At 36.7% G+C, this 22,761-nt stretch overlaps 1 protein-coding gene and 1 pseudogene across 1 annotated transcript in view; both read left to right on the forward strand.

The window, feature by feature from the left end:
- The window catches only part of LOC126602826 (uncharacterized), a 66,814-nt gene that overhangs the window by 23,376 nt on the left and 20,677 nt on the right, over nucleotides 1–22,761 (forward strand). The gene's annotated exons all lie outside the window — the stretch shown is intronic.
- On the forward strand, nucleotides 5,027–5,786 carry LOC126601752 (ISWI chromatin-remodeling complex ATPase CHR11-like; annotated as a pseudogene).

Raw genomic sequence — 22,761 nt, forward strand, 5'->3', positions numbered from 1 at the left:
AATGGGAAATTACAGATATCGGAATGTTGCTAAATTATAAAGGGTTTGACTGACACAAAGGTTGTGTGTGGACAGCATATTAACACACACAGATTTTATTTTATTTTTTATTAAAAAATTGTTTGATTTGATGAAGGTGGGAAGGTGGGAAGGTGCGTCTAAATGATGTTGTTCCAACAGCATCATCTTCCACTATATTATTCCATATGCTTTTTTTTTTCTTTTAAATAAACAAACAACTGCAAAAACAAAAAAAATCATATGCTTTTGGAATGGGCATGTTTTCACTTTTATGTGTAAGTGTGGTAGGATCATAAAAAGGCATACCGATCTTCCACAAATTAGTCTTAAAAGTGTTTGTATGGTGTAAAGGGAAGGTGAAATTTTAATAAACAAATTTAAATAGTCTTTTTAATGAAAATTCCTTTAAAATACATGTCTAAGTAACATTTTCTATGACATTTATCCAATAACAAGTAAGAAACGAGTGGTTTGATGCAATTATTATTGCTCTCTAAAATATAATTTTAATTTGTGTTTTCATTAGTACATGTGATTTTATGTGTGATATTTCAAAGTGGTGCTGTAGAACCTAATCAAAATGCTTCACCAATGTTGTAGTTGCACATGAGATGATGACTTTTGACGGATTCAAATGGCCGTTTTCGAAGTCAATGCAAAATACGTGGAATGTCAAACCAAGTGTATATTGTGATTAGATTCATGATCCCACAGACGCCTGCCCTCTGTCAGCCGTGAAGAAAGAAAAAATAAAGAGGTCAAAGTATTTGACGATAGCACCCATGATGGCCCAAGTTGTCGACCATCGAGTCCCACACTCCAAAACACGAGAAAGCAAGGAAAGAAAAAGAGTGTAATGTATAGTGTAAAACGATCATGAGAAGGCATGTAGATGCTCTCCATCTAGGATCTACTAGGACAGACGGATGTCGATTTGCTTACGTTTTGGAGGAGGATCTCCATCCCTCCAACACAGCCACAGGGCTACATTTTCTCAAGGTTTTCATCCTTTTTTTATTTATGGATTTTTGGCTGTGATTTACATTCCCAGATACTTTATCATAGTTTCTTACCAATCCTTTGTTTACGTCAACGAAACACTACCGCTCATCCACCATATGATATCCTCAAGCGCCAAATAATTCTTCAAATAATGAAGAGATTTTTCAATGTGACAGGAACAATAGATTATACATCACGTGTCATTATACAAATAGTGGGATATGTGTGTTAAAAAGTTAATAACTTAAAAAATACAATTTCATACCACTTATATAAAAACACGTGATGTACCATCCGTATTCTGATCACAATGAATTTTATTTTCTTCCAAATAATGGGTACGTGATGTGATGCAAAAATGTTAATCTGCATGGCAAGTGGCAATCGTGAGGCGTGATTGGATGGAGGCACTCCTGACTGAAATCTGATCGTCTAATTAAGTTTGTACACAATGTTTTGTCCCTATCCATACCAGTACCACCCAAGCCAAGTGTGCCAAATTAATTAGGAGCAAGTCCTTTAGGAATCACAATGATTAAATGGTTTGCCAAGCACAAGGTATTTTGAGTGAATGTCGGATGTCTATTTCAAATGTGCCAGTTTATGGTTATATTGGTAAATCACTTTATAATAATATAACTGATTGAATCATATTATTATACATATGTGAAAGGTTTTTTTTGTAATTGGCACTACGTGCCTTTAAGTGTTTAAAAATAGAGAAAATAATATAACTGATTGATTCACATTATTGTGCGGGTGCGAAATATCTTTTTTATTACCGGAGATATGCGGCTCTTAAGATATTTTAAACGTGTTTAAAAATAGAGAAAATGCACAAGGTATTTTGAATGAATGTCGGATGTCTATTTCAAATGTGCGAGTTTGTGGTTATAGTGGTAAAACACTTTAGAATAATATAACTGATTGAATCATATTATTATACGCATGTGAAAGGTCTTTTTTTTTATAATTGGCATTACGTGCCCTTAAGTGTTTAAAAATAGAAAATAACATAACTGATTGATTCACATTATTGTGCACGTGTGAAAGACTTTTTTATTACCGGCGATATGCAGCTCTTAAGATATTTAAAACGTGTTTAAAAATAGAAAAAATAATATTTAATAAATAACTAATTGAATCACAATATTGCTAGCTCATGGTGAGGCTAAGCCCACCCCCCCTTCTTTTTAGCACTGTTCTAAAAATCCCCGCCTAGCTCCGTCTGGACCCTGCCTAGGCGCTAGACCCCAGCCCACCGCTTAGACCACCTAGGCACCCGCCTAGCCCGCCTAGGCACCCGCCTAGCCTGCCTAGGCACCCACCTAGATCCACCTAGGTTGCAACTCACTTAGATAGAAAATACATAACTTTCATTTTGCATTTTGTTTTTTTCCAATAAATTGTAAGAGACTTGTTGCATACTTGAGTGAACAAACATTATATCCTTATTTCACATATTTTCATTATGTTCCAATACTTCATGATCTATATGCATTATATTTTGTAGTTTATGATGAAATTATATATATTTCAAGTAGAAGCAGACACTTATTTACCTGAAATATGATAGATTTACTTAAATCCGCCTAGGCGGGCGCCTAGTCCGCCTAGGCCCCGCCTAGCTGCCTAGGTGCTAGGCCCCAGCCCGCCGCCCGACTAGCGCCTAGCGACTTTTAAAACCTTGCTTTTTAGTGTAGATAATATCGTTTGTTCGAAAAAAAAAACAGTCATTTGACAACTAATTGAATCACATTATTATGAGTGTGCGATTTTTTTTTTTGTAACCAGCACCACACACCTCTTAAAATGTTTTGAACTTGTTTAAAAATAGAGAAAATAATATTTGATAAACAACTGATTGAATCACATTATTGCTAATATATTGTGAGGTACTAATTATAAAATTAAAAAAAAAATGTACCAAAAAAAAAAACAAAAATAATTAATTATTAAAAAAACACTATTTATATAACGGAAATACCCATGTATTATTTGGTGCATTATTTTGGATTGCTTTTGAACTTTTTTGTTTGGGGAACATTTATGTTCACTTTTTTTTGGTGAAGCTTGTGACCCCAAAAAACCTTGTTCGCAAAAGTATAGTATCCATTAACAAAGTAAGTTGTTTCCAGTTCAAATACTATTTTTACGATGAATAGTGATTTTTTCGTTGTCGGTGTCAAATTTGGGCCCAATATATCTTTTCAAAAAAATGAATAGTGAGTTCAAACGGTGTTTTGCTGCTACTAAAGACGTCTTTTGGCGTTTTATCAATGTTTAGTATGTCAAAAATAAATTTTATTTTGAAGGATACTTCTGAAATTTTCGTAATTTCTTGTTCTATTTTTCTTTCTCATCTAGAGTATGTTAAAGATTATTTAAACAACTATTAAGGTCATATTTCGTTTACCCTATGATATTATTCAATAGAAAATCGACAGTTTCTTTAAAGATTTTGGAGTTTTAGAAACCTTTTTAAGAGTGACCACTAGTGAACTATACCTCTAACTTCCGTTTTGTCATGAACCAAAGAGCTTAAGTTTAGGATTTGTGAAAGCCCATTAGAATTAGGTTTTTGTTTAGAGATTAGGGTTTAGTTTATTATAAATAGGATGTTTGTTTGTCACATTGTAGTCCTTTTAAGTTTTTTTGACATCTTAGCATTCTTGTTTATTGTTTTCCTGTTTATAATATTAATAGTTTTATACTTTGTTTGTTCGCTTATTTGGTACTCTTGTGTTCAATTTACATTGGGGGTACTAGATGCCAAATCCATTAGCAACAATAAATTAGCAAATCTTATGAAACTTTGACCTAAAACAGTGGATTGGAGGAGGGGACAAACAGCCGTTGGAGCTGGTTAAGGGTGGGCAAACGGGTACAGGAACCGTGGGTCGGGGCAGGTAATCAAGGTTCGGGGTGGGTACGAGCCGGTTCCTATTTTGTAAAAACAGAAACGAGGCGGGGTGGGGCGGGCCTTCGAAATTTTCGGTTCGGGCCGGTTCCTGAAGTATAGGAACCGCGGGTACCCGGACCAGCCCGTTTGTAGTTAGAATGGACGGATGGGATTGAAGAGATCATCTCTCCATCCAATCTAAATCGTTGGTTTTAGGTTTCCTCGTCCTCAACCTATCGAATTCTACTGTCACTCTCACTCTGTCGATCGAGTCTTTCTCGTCGTCTGCAGTGCGTTGTCCCCTTCCCTTCACCACCCCGACAACACGACTGCTCAGGCGACCACCATCTTCTTGATTTGTCACCTCTCTTTCACCTCTCTCTCACCTTTCTCTCGCTGTCTCAATTTGACATCTCAGGGACCAGACTTACAGAACCCAGCCACCCCACTACCCATCTTCTCGATTTGTCACCTCTTTTTCATCGTCTCGAGTGCGTCATCCCCTCCCCTCATCGAGGAGGACGGGATTCAGATCCTGCAGGTTTACTCCAAGGAGATTAGCAAGCGCATGCTCGACATCTCAGAAGAAAGTGAAGGGAAAGTAAGTTGAATAATCATTGAAGAGTCTTGCGTATGTAGTCTATACTATCATGTCATTGATTATTGTCTTCGGTAATTTATTTTCTTTGAAGAGATAAATAGGAATTGAATTTTTGAAGAGATAAATAAGAATTGAATTTTTGAGCTAGAATTTCTTTTGTTTAAAAAAATGTAGGATGAATGCCTTTAATTGGTTATGATTATTGCATGAGTAAAGTAAGATTTTGAAAGTTCTTACTGGTGCTTACTTGTTTAATCACAAATTTAGAGGTCGCCATGCTTCTAAAATAACTAAAGAGGAAGAGGATGAAGAGTGCCTTAAGGAGGAAGACGAAGGTTTGGCTGGGGCTGGAACCACACGGCTGTTGACACAACCTTCTTGTGAGAGATTTTTCTTAAATCTAGTTGATTTTCTCTAACTTTCAGAAGGCTGAATTCAAATGACGTACTTCACATTTTAAAGTTTTGGACTTTTCTTTTTTCCTTTTGTCTCAAGGGAATATGAGGTATTGCCAACTGGCTGGTTTGAACTGGCTCATACGACTCTACGAAAATGGAATAAATGGAATCCTTGCATATGAAATGGTAAGCACCGATTTGCGGCTAATAGGGTTAAATCTTTCCCTTCTTCCATGTATTGAATTGTGTATTTACTTTGTGTGAGTTGTCTTAATGATGAATATGTTTTGTTCTCTTCCATCAGGGGCTTGGTAAAACATTGCAAACCATCTCCTTATTGGGATACTTACATGAGTTTAGAGGAATAACTGGCCCTCATATGGTGGTTGCTCCAAAGTCAACTCTTGGAAACTAGATGAATGAGATTCGGCTTTTCTGCCCCATCTTGCGTGCTGTGAAGTTTCTTGGTAATCCTGATGAAAGAGTAAGTCATTCTGGTGTGATTTGTATGGGTGAGTTATTTATGTTTTGGATACTTTGTTCTAGATTTCATTACTTTCTATATCTTGCAGAAGCATATACGTGAGGACCTGCTGGTTGCTGGGAATTTTGATGTATGTGTTACAAGTTTTGAAATGGCCATCATGTGTGTTAGGTCACTCTTAGCTTCGTATTAGGGCTTTCATATCGAGATCTATTCGTATTTATCATGGATTTCTTGTGATGCCTATATACCTAATGACCTGCTAAATATTTAAACTTTGTTAATTTAGCTATATGCTTCAATTTTATGTGGATTATATTATATGGGTTTCTGTTGTGAGTATTGATCTACTGAGTCTTGATCTGCTTTGTTCGGAGATGTTTATGCTCAAGATTTTATAAGGAAGTGGGTGCATTTGGAATTGGAAATTTTTCGAAATCTTTCCTATTGCATTATCTGGGTTCCCTATTGCATAATTTGGGTTTCCTATGCATAATCTACTCCACTGGTGAATCTGTGCAATCAGTGCAAATTCCAGTTTTCTTTTTTTTTTTTGAAAAAAAAACAAAAAAGAAAGACCCATGGACCCGGCCTGATTCGCCCGTTTCAACCGGGCCGGGTAAGGTCCGGTTCCTATATAACAAAATGTAATCCCCGGCCCGTGCCCACCCCTAGGTTCATCGACTTGTCCACAATTAGCATGTTGTTTTGGTACTAGCTACTACAAGGACTACAACGTTGCGTCTCTTTTGGCTGGGAGTTAAAACGTTGTTTTCAATCAAGTATCAAATTACAAATTAGTATTTGGTCCATGATATATAATCTGCTTTATAGACAGAGCTGTATTTTCTGACCGTTGGTGTGACGTCGGTGCCAAAACGCCAGAAACCTACAAAAGCTAATACAAATTAAATTAACAAATCGTTTCACTGAGATAATATTGTATATCACGGCTGGGGATGGTAATCTGCATGACGAGTATCGACATTGCCGTGTAAAATAGACATATTCATGCAATTTGTTTGACTTTAGCTTGTTTTATTTCTTTAACGAGCCCAACTCGATCCAAGTTAGAGCTAATCTACTTATTTAATGGAATAAATTGTAACAATGATCCTTTAACTTTAACTTAATTAGAGTAATGATCCCTCAACTCATCAAACGTGCAACTATGGTCCCTCAACTAAAAATATATTACCATTATCCATCAACTTTAATCCAACTAGAGAAATAGTCTCTCAACTTTAACCCAATTAGAGCAATAGTTCTTCAACTTTAACCCAATTGTAGCAATAGTCATTCCAACATAACTAAATTCTGACAAAGTTGACGAAAATGACCATAGTTATATGTTTTGATGAGTTGAGGAACCTCAATTGTAGCAATGGTCCTTCCAACATAACTCATTTTGACAAAATTTTGACGAAATTGACGAAAAGAATCATAGCTACACATTTTGATGAGTTGAGGGACAATGGTAAATTGGTAATGAATTTTTAGTTGAGAGACCATTGCTTCAATTTGATTAAAGTTGAGGGACCATTGCTACAATTTACTCTATATAATGGGATGAGTTCTTTTATTATATACCCTAATATGAAATAACTCTTTAGGCATATAAGATTTTTTTTTTTAAATCCCAAATTATTATTATTATTATTTTTTGGTCAAGGAAACTTTAACTACAAGGAAACATATTTAGAAATGAAAGGCCTAGAAATAGGAAAACATAAACAAGCAAAAAGACGGGCCAAACACCAAATGACCAAGAGCCCAACCAAACAGTTGAGGCCGAAAAACAGAAAAAAAAAAAAAACCGAGGAGTCTGCTACTACCTCATCCTCCAGAATAGTGCATCTTGACCTGCATAAATCCATGCTCACCACTAAACATTGCCTCGCCGATCTGATCATCCAACACCGATCAGCTCCTCGAGCACAACCATGTAACCAGAAATTGAAATAAATCAGTTGGCTATCGATAGAAAGAAGCCCATGGAACACCATGAGTAACATTGCCAGAACGACAGACAACAGAGAGAAGGTGGTGGTGTTGGGAACACTCGAGTTGGTTGAAACACCGAAAGTTGAAGCACCATCTCGAAAAGTATGGTTGAAGGTCGAAACTTAGATGAAGGATGAGAAGGGATGTTAGCAAGGTAAGAATAGGAGGGCAAATCAAGATGAGGAGGGGGAAAAAGCAGCAGAGAAGGGGAAAAGAGGAGAGAGCAAAAGAAAGGGAAAAGTGACAACTGACCCCAGCCAGAGCTAGAGTCGGTGTCAAAGATCTGAAACAAGATTGCAACCCTCACCAAAAGGGGGAAGAACTCTCAGAGAGAGAAGCTCTCTCACGGAAGGACAGAAGTTGATTTTATGTAATCCCAAATTATTTTTGACGTGGAGTCTAATATTCTTCTTCTCTATTATTTAATAAAACTCTAATCACTAAAATTACATTAAGTTAATGAAAAAATGTTATTTTTGATGAATGAACACAAAATCAACGCTTTAAAGGCTGCAGATGAGGTCATACTTTTCAATATAACTCCACGTTCTCAAGTATTAGATTGCGGACTGTAATTTAGAGGCCTTCGATTCTATATTTGCTAATAAACACAAAAGAAGTCAAGAATCAGAAGACCAAGGCTCAAAATTATCTTGAAATGGGCTCTTGGTTTTATTTTGAGCGGAACAGCAGGTCTTCAATGAACCGGAAATTTCATAAAGAAAATGCTACGAAGACAACATTTCGAATCAGCATCATTTTCTTCTAGTAGGTTAAAATCTTAAACTTCAAGCCTTAAACCAGAAACCCTACGTGTAGCTTAAACCCTCCCAACAAAAGGAAACGTTGGACTCCAAGTATTTCCAATGTTGAATGGAAATACTTGGGTCCAATTACATTTATTTTATTTTATTGCATTTTCTTTTAAAATTTCATTGCACGCCATGAGAGTCTATTAAGGAACCAGGATCCTCTCCTGAGCAGTTCCCTAGGGATCCTAGGGATCCCGCAATCTTGTCCGTTCATTTTATATCGTGCGGTCAGTTTTTGTTAGGTACTATTCATATTTGAATTTTAAAATTTAAATTTTAAATAATTTCTGACCGCACGATATACGATAAACGGATATGATTGCGAGATCCCTAGGGAACTGCTCAGGAGAGGATCTTGGTTCTCTATTAAGATATACTCCTCCCTCTCTCCGCACCGTTGACTAATATGCACCAACGACAATAGCGATCATATTTGTTTCCGATCAAACTTGTAAAACTATAAAATAACAAAACCAACGTTTTATGTTTTAATTTGCTGTGTATTTTATTGCAGGAAGGCAGTTATAATTAGGCCTGGCAAACGGGTCGTGTCAGTCGTGTTCGTGTAACACCTGTTATCTTAACGGGTCGTGTCGTGTCACATCTGTTATCTTAACGGGTCCTTAGGTAAAGTGATCAGACCCATTATGACCCGTTAAGAAAAATATTATTTTTCCTTAAATTTGCACATACCACGCATTGTCACATAAATATTACTTCAAAACATTAAAACACATTTGTCGTTTAAGTACTACATCTACACTTGAAAATAAGAGCCTCATAAAAAATACATCCATACATTACTAATCTATTACAAATATTAAATGTGTAAGGATATGCAAAATGAAAGCGTTTTTGTTTTCAACGTTGTGAAGCCTTTCTCAAAAGTTTAAACCTTGCCAATAGAACTCAAATCTTAATGAAAGTGACCCACTAGTGTGTTTATTCGTACTTTCATTAAGTATAACATAAGATTTTGTGGTATCCACTAGTGTAAATATTTTAAATTGAAGATCGAATTCATTCATTGTATTCATATAGTCTCAAGGAGTGTAGTTGTAAAAAATCATCAAAATTGGAGTTAAAATAACTGTTAAATTGTGAATTTTTGTTTATAACCGTCGAAAAGTTTTGTCCCATTACTTAATCTTTAAATGTTTGTTTTTTGCAATTTTTGGCGTATGTGATCTCGATGCATATACAAACAAGTATGACGGTTAGATCGTTGAAACTAGTTTCGTAGAATGCATATCCTATCAAAATAATAGATTTACTAACACGTAAGAGTTTATTCTTATTTTCATTAAGTATAACATAAGATTTTGTGGTATCCACTAGTGTAAATATTTTAAATTGAAGATCGAATTCATTCATTGTATTCATATAGGGTCAAGGAGTGTAGTTGTAAAAAATCATCAAAATCGGAGTTAAAATAACCGTTAAATTGTGATTTTTTATTTATAACCATCGAAAAGTTTTGTCCCGTTACTTAATCTTTAAATGTTTGCTTTTTGCAATTTTTGGCGTATGCGATCTCGACGCATATACAAACAAGTATGACGGTTAGATCGTTGAAAATAGTTTCGTAGAATGCGTATCCCATCAAAACAATAGATTCACTAACACTTAAGAGTTTATTCTTACTTTCATTATGTATAACATAAGATTTTGTGGTATCCACTAGTGTAAATATTTTAAATTGAAGATCGAATTCATTCATTGTATTCATATAGGATCAAGGAGTGTAGCTGTAAAAAATCATCAAAATCGAAGTTAAAATAACCGTTAAATCGTGATTTTTCGTTTATAACCATCGAAAAGTTTTGTCTCGTTACTTGATCTCTGAATGTTTGTTTTTTGCAATTTTTGGCATATGCAATCTCGAAGTATATACAAACATGTTTGACGGTTGGATCGTTGAAACTAGTTTCGTAGAATGCGTATCCCATCAAAACAATAGATTCACTAACATTTAATAGTTTATTCATACTTTCATCAAGTATAACATAAGATTTTGTGGTATCCACTAGTGTAAATATTTTAAATTGAAGATCGAATTCATTCATTGTATTTATATAGGGTCAAGGAGTGTAGCTGTAAAAAAATCATCAAAATCGGAGTTAAAATAACCGTTAAATTGTGATTTTTCGTTTATAACCGTCGAAAAGTTTTGTCCCGTTACTTGATCCCTGAATGTTTGTTTTTTGCAATTTTTGGCATATGCGATCTCGAAGCATATACAAATAAGTTTGACGGTTGGATCATTGAAACTAGTTTCGCAAAATGCGTATCTCATCAAGACAATATATTCACTAACACTTAAGAGTTTATTAATATTTTCATTAAGTATAACATAAGATTTTGTGGTATCCACTAGTGTAAATATTTTAAATTGAAGATCAAATTCATTCATTGTATTCATATAGGGTCAAGGAGTGTAGCTGTAAAAAATTATCAAAATCGGAGTTAAAAAAACCGTTAAATCGTGATTTTTCGTTTATAACCTCGAAACGTTTTGTCCTGTTACTTGATCTCTGAATGTTTGTTTTTTGCAATTTTTGGCGTATGCGATCTCGAAGTATATACAAACATGTTTGACGGTTGGATCGTTGAAACTAGTTTCGTAGAATGCGTATCCCATCAAAACAATAGATTCACTAACACATAAGAGTTTATTCATACTTTCATCAAGTATAACATAAGATTTTGTGGTATCCACTAGTGTAAATATTTTAAATTGAAGATCGAATTCATTCATTGTATTCATATAGGGTCAAGGAGTGTAGATGTGAAAAATCATCAAAATCGGAGTTAAAATAACCGTTAAATAGTGATTTTTTGTTTATAACCGTCGAAAAGTTTTGTCCCGTTACTTGATATGCGAATGTTTGTTTTTTGCAGTTTTTGGCGTATGCGATCTTGAAGCATATACAAACAAGTTTGACGGCTGGATAGTTGAAACTAGTTTCGCAAAACATGTATCTCATCAAAACAATAGATTCACTAACACTTAAGAGTTTATTCATATTTTCATTAAGTATAACATAAGATTTTGTGGTATCCATTAGTGTAAATATTTTAAATTGAAGATCGAATTCATTCATTGTATTCATATAGGGTCAAGGAGTGTAGCTGTAAAAAATTATCAAAATTGGAGTTAAAATAACCGTTAAATCGTGATTTTTCGTTTATAACCGTCGGAAAGTTTTGTCTCTTTACTTGATCTCTGAATGTTTGTTTTTTTACAATTTTTGGTGTATGCGATCTCGAAGTATATACAAACATGTTTGACGGTTGGATCGTTGAAACTAGTTTCGTAGAATGCGTATCCCATCAAAACAATAGATTCATTAACATTTAAGAGTTTATTCATACTTTCATCAAGTATAACATAAGATTTTGTGGTATCCCCTAGTGTAAATATTTTAAATTGAAGATCGAATTCATTCATTGTATTCATATAGGGTCAAGGAGTGTAGCTGTAAAAAATCATCAAAATCGGAGTTAAAATAACCGTTAAATCGTGATTTTTCGTTTATAATTGTCGAAAAGTTTTGTCTCGTTACTTGATCTGTGAATGTTTGTTTTTTGTAATTTTTGTTATATGCGATCTTGAAGCATATACAAACAAGTTTAACGGTTGGATCGTTGAAATTAGTTTTGTATAATTCGTATCCCATGAAGTTCAATGGTGTGTGTGTGTGTGTATATTTATTTATTTATTTATTTATTTATTTATTTATTAAGTAGATTTAAATCTATTTATTTTGTATGTATAATTATTATAGTTTTTTAGGGGTATAAAATTTAATTTAAAATTTAATATATATATATATATATAAATATATATAAATATAACTATTATAGTTAATATTTTGGGGGTATAATTATTATAGTATATATAATTATTATAATTATTATAGTTAATTTAATATATATATATATAAATATAATTATAGTATTTTTTAGGGTTATAAAATTATTAAATTAATATTCTGCTTATCGTGTATCGTGTTACCCACGTGTATACCCGAACCAACCCATTATCTTAACAGGTGCTTATCGGGTTACCCGATAATGACCCGTTTCGTTATCGTGTCGACCCGAACACCTGTTAATTTCGTGTCGTGTCGTGTCGGGTTATCGGGTCGTGTCAGGAATTGCAGGCCTAGTTATAATGGAAACAAGAAAGAGACTGGATTCAAATTATGTTGATCATCAAGCTTTTTATTTTTTGTTTTTTACAAATGGTAGAGTTGGTGCGTTAAATTGTTAGTTGGTAAGAGGAGAGAAATCGGTAAAGATCGAACACGCACCAAAATGCATATGCATCAAACTTCCTTTGTTTTTGGACCTCATACAAAAGTACATGTGGCATAAAGTTGAAATGCTTAAGCCCTAACTATGTTTCTTTTTTTTAGAAAATTTCATTTTAATCCTTAAAAAAGATGAGTTTTAGACTATAACCTTGTGTAAGATTAAAATACAATTTTAGTCCCTAGTACATTTAATCATCTCATTTATTAGTTATATTTTGATGTTTTATTTATCTTTTTATTTTTATTTTAATGTATTAATTATATTTTATTTAACGAAAAACCACATTTTTACACTAAAAAGTCAATCCTAGTACTATTCATTTTACCCTTTATTTTGTCCTTATCGTTAAAACTCAAAGTTTCCAAGCCTTTTTCATTAGTTTTCCTTATATTTTAATGTCTACATTTAGGCAACTAATTTTTTTATAATATATATTCCAATAACAATTTTGTATGTTCTTGAACTGATGCTCGATATGAGGCGGTGCTCGCTCAACTAGAAGTAGCACACGCTGCGAGGTTGCGAGGCTCATGGCTTATGTTGCCTTGGTTGGCTCGGCTTATGGCTTTTGACGGTGAGGGAGTCCCTTTTATAGAATAAGGGCTCGCTCCTCAATACATGAATGATGGGCTAAGAGTTGATGCTTGCGGCGAGGCGGTTCCTCAGCTGGCGGCGATGCTCTTTCTAATGATGGTGAAGGAGTCCCTTTTATAAAATAAGGGCTCACTCCCCAATACATGAATAATGTGTTGGAGTTGATGCTCGCGGCGAGACAGTTGCTCAGCTGGCGGCGATGCTCTCTAATGATGGTGAGGGAGTCCCTTTTATAGAATAAGGGCTCGCTCCTCAATACATAAATGATGGGCTAGAGTTGATGCTCTCTAATGGTGGTGAGGGAGTCCCTTTTATAGAATAAGGGCTCGCTCCTCAATACATAAATGATGGACTAGAGTTGATGCTCTTTAATGGTGGTGAGGGAGTCTTTTTTATAAAATAAGGGCTCGCTCCTCAATACATAAATAATGGGCTAGAGTTGATGCTCTCTAATGGTGGTGAAGGAGTCCCTTTTATAAAATAAGGGCTCGCTCCTTAATACATAAATAATGGGCTAAGTCTCCCAAGTATTTTTCATGAGGCCCAATATATGGTACATAATGTAGTCCCCTAAGTCTTCAGTCAATAGAGTCTGTTGGCTGGAGACTTCAAATTGAATCCATGTATAGGCCGAAGTGGCGGTTGTTCGGAGGCGTTAGTTGTATACCCTGCGTTGAAGCTTTGTAGGTGAAGCTTTGCAAGTGAATCTTTGAAGCTAGAGCTCTGTAAATGAAGCTTTCGAAGCTGGAGATTTTGTAAATGAAGCTTTTGAAGTTGATTGACATGAGTGATGCTCACGAATGTTTATGTTGATTGACATGAGTGATGCTCATGGATGTTGTCATGAGTGATGCTCAAGCATGTTAACATGAGTGATGCTCATGAATGTTGACATGAATGATGGTCATGAATGTTTATGTATGATTGTCATGAGTGATGCTCATGAATGTTTATGTATGAATGACATGAGTAATGCTCATGTATAATTTGGAGTACTGTGTATACTTTTGATCACTTGGTTGGTGGTATGAAGGAGAGTACGGGTTGTACATTTCATCACCTGGTTGGTGGCATGAATGGCTAGTTGCCAAATGATATTAGAGTACGAGTTGTACATTTCATCACCTGGTTGGTGGTAATAGCGGCAGGTTGCCGAATAATTTTGGAGTACTGGGCGTACTTTTGGTCACCTGGTTGGTGGTAATAGCGGCAGGTTGCCGAATAGTTTTAGAGTACTGGGCGTACTTTTGGTCACCTGGTTGGTGCTATTTTGGGCTTATGGGCCTTCGCCTTCTACAACATGCCAGCCCATTTATTTTAGGCTTTGAAGTTTTTTTGTTTTTTTTTACCCTCTAATGGGGTTTATACAGATGTCTCCAAAAGCTAAGAAAAATAAATCACATCATACAAAAACAAGAAAAGTAAATCACATCATTCTGGTGGGGTGCTTATTCCTTGCTTTTGCTTTCTCTTTTGCTTTCTTTTTCTTGTCGACTCGGCCGGCTGAACTGAATCTCTCTCCAACTTCAAGATTTGAATGGCGCATTTCGTGAATGATAATAACATTGCTTCTGTCAGTGCTTTTGCTTTTCTTCTTTGTGAGCACATGACCCCTCCATAACTGTCCCACTTTTTCTTTTCTCTTTTCCGCTGCACGCTATATGCCTCTTTCCACCTCTATTTTTGCTTTAATTATTCTCTTTCTGTCTCTGGGTTGTCGTGCATGTGCACCCTGTGCTAAAGTAAGTATTGGAAAAGAACACCCCCTGTGCTTGGCCATGGTTAGCCATTGCAACTTCTTATTGGGATCCTTGTGATTGCATTGCTTGTTGGCTACATTTTCCTGCAACTTATAATAACTCCATTCAGTCCGGTCACCAACTGTGTATGAAAGGGGATCGTCACTGCAAAATGCAAACTTAGCTGATGACAAATATAAAATTCCCATTACTGGGCCAGCAGATATGGATAGGCAGCAAGCAAATGTCTTTAGAAGTTGCTCCTCTATGACAGTCTCAAAATTGTGTCGAAAGATCTTCTCATAATCACCTTCTGCAATTACTTTTGTGCTCTGAGCAATTCTTGTCACAACGGCATCAGCAAAATTGGGTCCCGTTTTCAAATGTTACCATATGTTGCCAGCAAGTTCCTCGGCCTTCTTAGTAGCCTCCGCAGCCTTCTTTCCCCATTTTCCAAAAGCATCTTTCACTGAAATCATCGATTTCTTGCCGGATGAGGGGGAGGCGGTGCAGGAGTGGCGACAGCTCTGTCATCTCCGACCATTGATCTTCCTCAAATTTCCCAATTTTCAAAACCAGAGGGTGGGGACGATGAGGCGGACGAATCGGTGTTGAGGATTTCGTCAGTCGTGCGGTGGGGGACGGAGCTAAGGTCTTCATCGTCGTCTTTGTCGGAGAGGAACGAGTGAGCTTCTTTGGTCATGCTGGTGTAGCCCAAGTCGTTGTCGTTGATCCGACTCGAGAGGACTGAAGGTCGTCGATCCGACCTGAGAGGATCTTGGTTGACTCGGTGACAACTTTGTGTATTTCACCTGCACCTCCCGCAACGTCTCCACGTCGCCGCTGCCCTCGATAATGTGGCAGCTCTTGACTAAGTGTTTGTACGCCTGCAGGTTGTCGAAGCGTCGCACCATCGACCATACGGTCCACCGACCACACGGTAGGCACGGACGCCGCTCTACCTTTCACATGAGAGAGAAATCAGATCCTCCTCCTCTTTGGTTTTGGTACTGTGACGACGCCGTGTTCGATGTCGTTGAGGTGGTGGTGTGGACACGGTGGATTAAGACTGAGGATTTAGGCGGGTTGGGTGGCATCTGAGTCATTTCACTCTGGAGCAGATTTAGGGCTGGTTTGGTATTGCTGTGCTTTGAAAAAAAGCTGCTGTGAGAATAAGCGACTGTGCTGTGAGAATAAGCGGCTGTGAAAAAAATCAGCAGAGTGTTTCGTAAACTTTTTTGTAAAAGTGCTTTTGAAAAAAAAAAAGCAGTCTAATTGTGGGTGTTTTCATTAAAGGAGCACTGTATCTCCGTGTGCTTTGAAAAAAAGCCAGTTTTCCAAAGCTACAAATAGCAGCTTCAGCTTTTTCCTTTGATTTCAGCTTATTCTCACAGCAGCTTCCAAAATAAGCTCTTTTTTTTTTCAGTTTACCAAACACCTAAAACCCTCACAGCTTTTTTTCATGGGTGTTTTTTTTAAGCACCTCACTCCCGAACCACCCCTTAAAGTGGTATAGTTTTTTTTTGGGTTTTGGTTATAAATGGTAAATTTGGAGAACTGCTTCTGCTGTAGAGGGAGGCTTTTTGGGGAGATTTTGTTTGCGTTTGAATACAGCTATACACCAAATGTTGAAATGAGATTTGAGTGTTTTGATTTGTTTGGTAGATGGAAATGGAGATTCGTAGGTGTTTTGGATTTCAGGGAGATTTTGTTGTGGTTTTTCTTTCTGGGTTTTGTCAAATTTTGCAGATCCACGGCGGAGGTGAAAAACTGAAAGATAACCGACATAGCTTTTTGTGTCGTTTCCTATAGACGGCGTCAAATGTTGATGCACAAAATCGGAGGGGTCTTGGAACAACGTAAATCTGACCATGAATTTGCAAGAAATGTAAATAACACAAGATGTATCGTGGTTCACCCCAAGGTTTGGGCTACGTCCACACTGATTGTATTTCTGAGTAAGAGAGAGCTCTGAATGAGAGTGAGACCTTTGAGAGGGGGTGAGAGAGCCTAGGAATTGGCCTCAGGAATGTCCTCCCCCTAATTGTGAGGGTGAAGGGTCCTTTTATAGAATAAGGACTCCTCACTTATTACATATTTGCCCCTTCCTTTATTACATAATTACATTTAAGTCCCTCGAGTATTTATACGAGGTCTAAATACGAGACCTTAAATATGGTATAAACAAGATACATTAATTTCGGTGTGTACATTTTGGTACATACATTTCGGAATTGACATTTAGGTACATTAATTCAATATAATACATTTCAGTACATACATTTCGGTATTGACATTTAGGTACAATAATTCAATATAATACATTTCGGTACATACATTTAGATTCATTATAATATATTTCGATACAGTCATGTAGGTACAAATATTTAGGTACAAAAAAGTTAATTTCATATATTTCAGCTGTCACAGCCCGTCCCGAATTATTGTTATCGATGGTGTGAAAAGACGAAATTGCCCTTGGACGTTTTGTGTGAATATGTGGTTTAAGTTTAGAAGTGAACTAATACATTAAGTCCCTAATATTTTGGAACCAATTAGGACTTAAAGTTATTATGGTTTTGTGGTTGTTTGGAAGTAAAAAACAATTTTTGGACCACACACACACTCCAACTCCCTATCTCTCCTTCATGTGTACTCTCTCTCTCCTCCCTCTCGATTCTCTTCTTTTTCCGTACAAACCGTATGGACAAACTCCAACCCTCACAAAGCCTTGCAGATCAAACCTTTAGAGGCCATGTTTGAGTTCCTTGTAACCTTAGGATCTTAACTATACTATTTTTAGGTCGTGAAAGCTTAAAAAACCCCGTGAACTCGAACCCCAGATTTCATGCACTGTTCATGCACTAATTAATGTGACGTTTTTAGGTGTTTTGGAGGACATAGGGAGCTTCAAATCATCCTCACGAAGCTCGGAGAAGAAAAACCAAGTGATTTGGACGTTGGGAAATCGATTTCGACGAGTTTTAAGTTTACGCCGGATTATCGAGCTTTCTTTGGCGAGTTTTCGTGGATTTCAAGCCTTGAAATTGGTAAGGATGTGTTCTTCTAGTTATAAGCTTTAAATTGAGACAAATTTCATGAGTTTTGGTTAAGAAATGACTAAGATATCAAAAATTTTCAAATTCCCAGTTTTCCGGCGACGGTGACGGTCACTGGAGTCAAGGAAGAGAACGAGCGAATATTCCGTCAACTTTGACGGAATATTCTAACGGCGTCAGGTTAGTTTTAACGGTATATGCTATTATTTAACAGAATATTCCCTAACGCCGTTAGGGTTACCGTCAGTGTACCTGGCACGTGCCAGTGCGTGGACGGTGCGTCTGGCAGTGCCTTGGCCGACGGGTGACGGAGCGTGGGTGGTTGGAAAATTTTTCTAAAAATATGGGGATGTTCGTGAGGTTGTGTGGGTCACGTTGGTATATTTATATACCTCATTTGAGCAATGTATGAGAAGTTATTAGCCAACATCGGTTATGTGTTTTAATTAACATTTTTATAGTTGTTTCGCATATAGGGGAGACTTATCTCGAAGACGAGCGCAGTCAAAGGCAGCTTGGGGGCTACGACCCTTCGACATACTAGTGAGTGGACTTTTGGTTTTCAGTATATACTTATATACTTGATATTTCCCAGAAAATGCGTTTAAATGAAAGTATGCTTTGAAATACCATGCATATAAATTTATATTCAGCATATGAATTAGTATATGATGCATAATATATAGTTGTGGTGCTGTGGATGCTAAGGTAAGCCCAGGTGAGTTTATGAATTGTGAACGTGAATAACGGTTGTGATTAATTGAGAAGCATAGAGCTCATAAACCTGCACCCCGGGTGATTGTGATTTAGTTAGAGATATGGTACATGCCTGTTTATAATGTTACCTCCCGCACCCTATGCTCACATTGGATCCAATTTAGGTGCACAGTCTTGTCGTACAGACCATCATAGGTTGTTCCGACTCATAAGTGACTAGCGATTTATCGCATAGCTATCATGAGTGCATAGTATTGAGCATAACTATATTACACCCAGTCTTGTCATATAGACCCTTACAGTGGTTCCGACTCGTGTGTAGTGTAGTTTCGTATAGGTCACTTGTAGTGACTCCGGCTAGATTGATTAATGAGCTATGAATTCAACCGTATAGACTTCTGCAGGGGTTCCGGCTAATATGTTATTTTCACTTGAGTTACTTATTTTGTTTTATATTTTGGCATGGCATACTTATGATTATGGATATGTGAAGCATGATTTGATATATATATATATATATTTTTTTTTTTTATTTATATTCTATTTCTGGGAAAATTATACATGTTTTACAGCAAGGGGTTAGAGCATTTGATAAATGAAATGATTTTTGAAAAGCTTTGTTTTTGCCCCACTCACACTTTCTGTTTTGCGCCCCTCTAAGTTTTAGGTAGACTTGCTGTTGGTGACATATGTGGATCTTGGCGGTTCTGACAAAGTATATTATTTGTAGAACTTCTTCTGGTACTGTATAACTAGTACTTGTCCTACTGGACTGCACCTAGACTTCTATGCTCTGATTAAGTGTATTTACACTTGTATCTCATTCATAGCAATTTCTGCTTATTAGTGCACATTAATTAGCTTTTGGTTCTTATTTATTCGTATATTTCATATCCTTATTGCTTCCGCACTATGCACATGGCTACGTCACCCTCACGTGACGGCTAGCATGCCTTGATCTTTGGTCGGGGTGTGTTATCAGCACAGTCATTTTTGTACACTTATGTATTTATATATTTTTGTATCACAAATTTCTTTTAATATTTTCTCCTTCATGTTCATTTATAATTAAAGAACTAAATACATGCATATTAATACAATTAAAATTTAATGTGGAGAGATTACATAAAAATACACATTAAATAACAAAAATTGAATATAAATTTTGATAAAAGTACACTTCAAGGGATTAAATTGAATATCTAATCTAGCATCATGTTTTTTTGTTTTTTATTTTTTTTATAATTTTAATCTTTTGCAATAACTAATGTTCAAACACCCCACCCCCCCCCCCCCCCCTATTTTTTTTTTTGGCCAAGAAGCGGTAACTAGTTGAGTTGAGGCCTACGAATTGAAAGATGAAACGCATTAGCGTGAAGCATTTGGTGCCTTTTCTTTTTATTTCTTTGCTTAGCAACAATCTGCACCCCAACTCAAATTCCACCCAACCAAAAACAACCCAGCCAATGCTCAGATGGCAAAAAGCACTGTGTGCTAGTTCACGGAGCCGGTCAGGGAGCATGGTGTTAGTATAAATTGGCAACTCTATTGAACTCCATGGGGCACAATGTCACATCTTTAGACTAGGTAGCATAATTTATGTTGCTGTGTTTGTCACCGCTTTCATGCCTGGCCCTGCTCTTAGTTATTCCACGGTAGTTAATGAGGTATTTGTAAAATTATAATACCTTGATTTCATTGATAACACAATATTATAAATATAACTAGTCACTTGACTTTGAGATACAAATATATACTAGGCCACTGGGCAAGTTTAATATTATTTGAGGTGTTAAGAGAAATGATTATGAAAAGTGTCACGGGCTGATCCCGACGTATATTCAGGATCAACATGTGACTTCACCAAGTACTCGTATATCTAACATACCTCGCCTTCGGGATATGGACAAAGCACAACTCAGGATTCGAATTGCGTAGTAATTTTTCGTTTACTCTATGGTTGCATCTAACCTCTTTGTTAGACTGCCTACATACCCTCCGACAAGATCAAGCCATTCGTGGTTCATCATTTTTTAAATTCTGAACTTTTTGTAAAACACTTCTTAACAGAAACATATAGTACCACACTACACATCAACCATAAGCCAAATAGGAGTTGTCATCATGCACACACACATGTGTTTTCCAACACCATTTCACAATCACATCAATCAATAACACGTACAATACACCAAAATGCAGGGCTAGAGCGACACCGGCTGAAGCCTACATCTCTAAAGAATGTGATTTCGGACCACTCAATGAAATCCAACAACATCGAGTTCCAGACCACTCAACGGAACCAAAATATCAAGCGGGATTTCGGACCACTCAATTGAATCGCAGAGTAGAAGGGATTCCAAACATCTCAACGGAATCCGAGTGGATACGATTCTGGACCACTCAACGGAATATCGGAGTACAATGGATATAAGACCACTCAACGAAATCCAAGGCAGGATACAATTCCGGACCACTCAACGGAATCTCAAAGCACGAGGGATTCCGAACCACTCAATGTAATCTAGACGAAGTAGGGAACCAGACTCAATGGAACCGAGCGGAAGTCCAAGAAACATAACAACAGTAGAAGAAATAAGACATGAATCAAGTGCTCAATTTACAAAAGCTTAACGAAATGAAACAAAGCACAAGTACTCAATTTAGAACGAATCAAGAAGCTGAAAATGAACAAGTGTCAAAACAACAAATCCCCATCAAAGTGGGTTAACGATCCATTACTAGCCCTCACATTTCGCAAACAATCCAACAAGCACTTCAAATCACATTTCACAAATATTTCTAATGCACAAGTCAAATCATATTTAATAAAAATAGATCGATGATCAAATATAAAAATAACAATTTTTATAGAAAACATATTTATAAAACCAAGTCATATCCACAAGGGATACTAATATAAGAAATCAGGATAGTAACCATATCACATATATTAAAGTCACTCACTAACCAATGTAGGCCCACAAGACTTCACTTAGTCTCTAGTAGTACTAGTTTTAGTATTTAAGAACAATTTAAAACATGTTAACCAAAAGTCAACTCTCAGTCAATGGTGGGGTCCACAACCCTACGTAATTCGATCCAGAATATCCGCCCCTGGATTCCCATCCGTAATTTCCCAAGAGTCTCATTTATCTTCTAGAACAATATTCTAACGGTTGGATCTTCGCCAATTGCTAGAATTAGGTGGCGGTCAACAATTAGTTTTACAAACTTAAATATTCAATTCATCAAGATCCATACGTCGGATTCCTAATCCGTCAGTTTCTAATGTCCTCAAATATTATGTGCTATATCGATTAAAGTTGGGTGACGATCCAACGATTGGATCGTCGATGGTTATAATGATCAAGAGGCGGACCATAATGAAACTAGGTTTAAACAATCAAATCACATCAAATGGATATCAAATCTAAAATCAGGATATCTAATCAAACTTAAAAAAGGCATCATTGGCCCACTGGCCACGCGCCACCGCAAGCGGCGATTTCCGGCAACTGAAACCCAACTTTCTGACAAACTCCAAATATTACCAATTTTCACAAAAATGTAGAGCAAATCAAGGGGAATAATTTTCATACCTGGGCCGAAATCCAATTTGGTTGGGAAGTGGCTTGAAAACGCATCGATCCACCGGAATCCCTAGAAATGGATGTTCTCAATTTGATGCCAAAACGAACTCCGACTCCTCAACCAATGCATGGGCTTTGTTCCTAAAGTTGAGCGGAGTCTATTGGTGATGCTGGTTGATGAAATTGGTTTTAGAAATGGCGGATTGCCGCCATGGGACCTCGGCACCACTAAAGCCGTTCTTCGCAAAACTAGAGCCAAAACTCGTCGGGTTTGAGTAGAAATGCAGGAAGGAAGGTCGTGGAGTTGGTTTGACAAATTTCGTTGGAAAAATTGACGATTTCACGTCAAAAATTCACGTAGGGACCGGGTCGGGTCACGCGGGTGTAACAGGTCGAGAAGTGACCCGGGTTGGCTGTTTTTCCACTTCTCTCATTTCCCTTATTTCTCCCCCCTGATTGGCCCGTCTCTCCCTTCTTTCCCTTATCTCTCCATCCTAGCCACACATGTGGCACCA

Source organism: Malus sylvestris, chromosome 15 (genome assembly GCF_916048215.2).
Source record: "Malus sylvestris chromosome 15, drMalSylv7.2, whole genome shotgun sequence".
Lineage (NCBI taxonomy): Eukaryota > Viridiplantae > Streptophyta > Magnoliopsida > Rosales > Rosaceae > Malus > Malus sylvestris.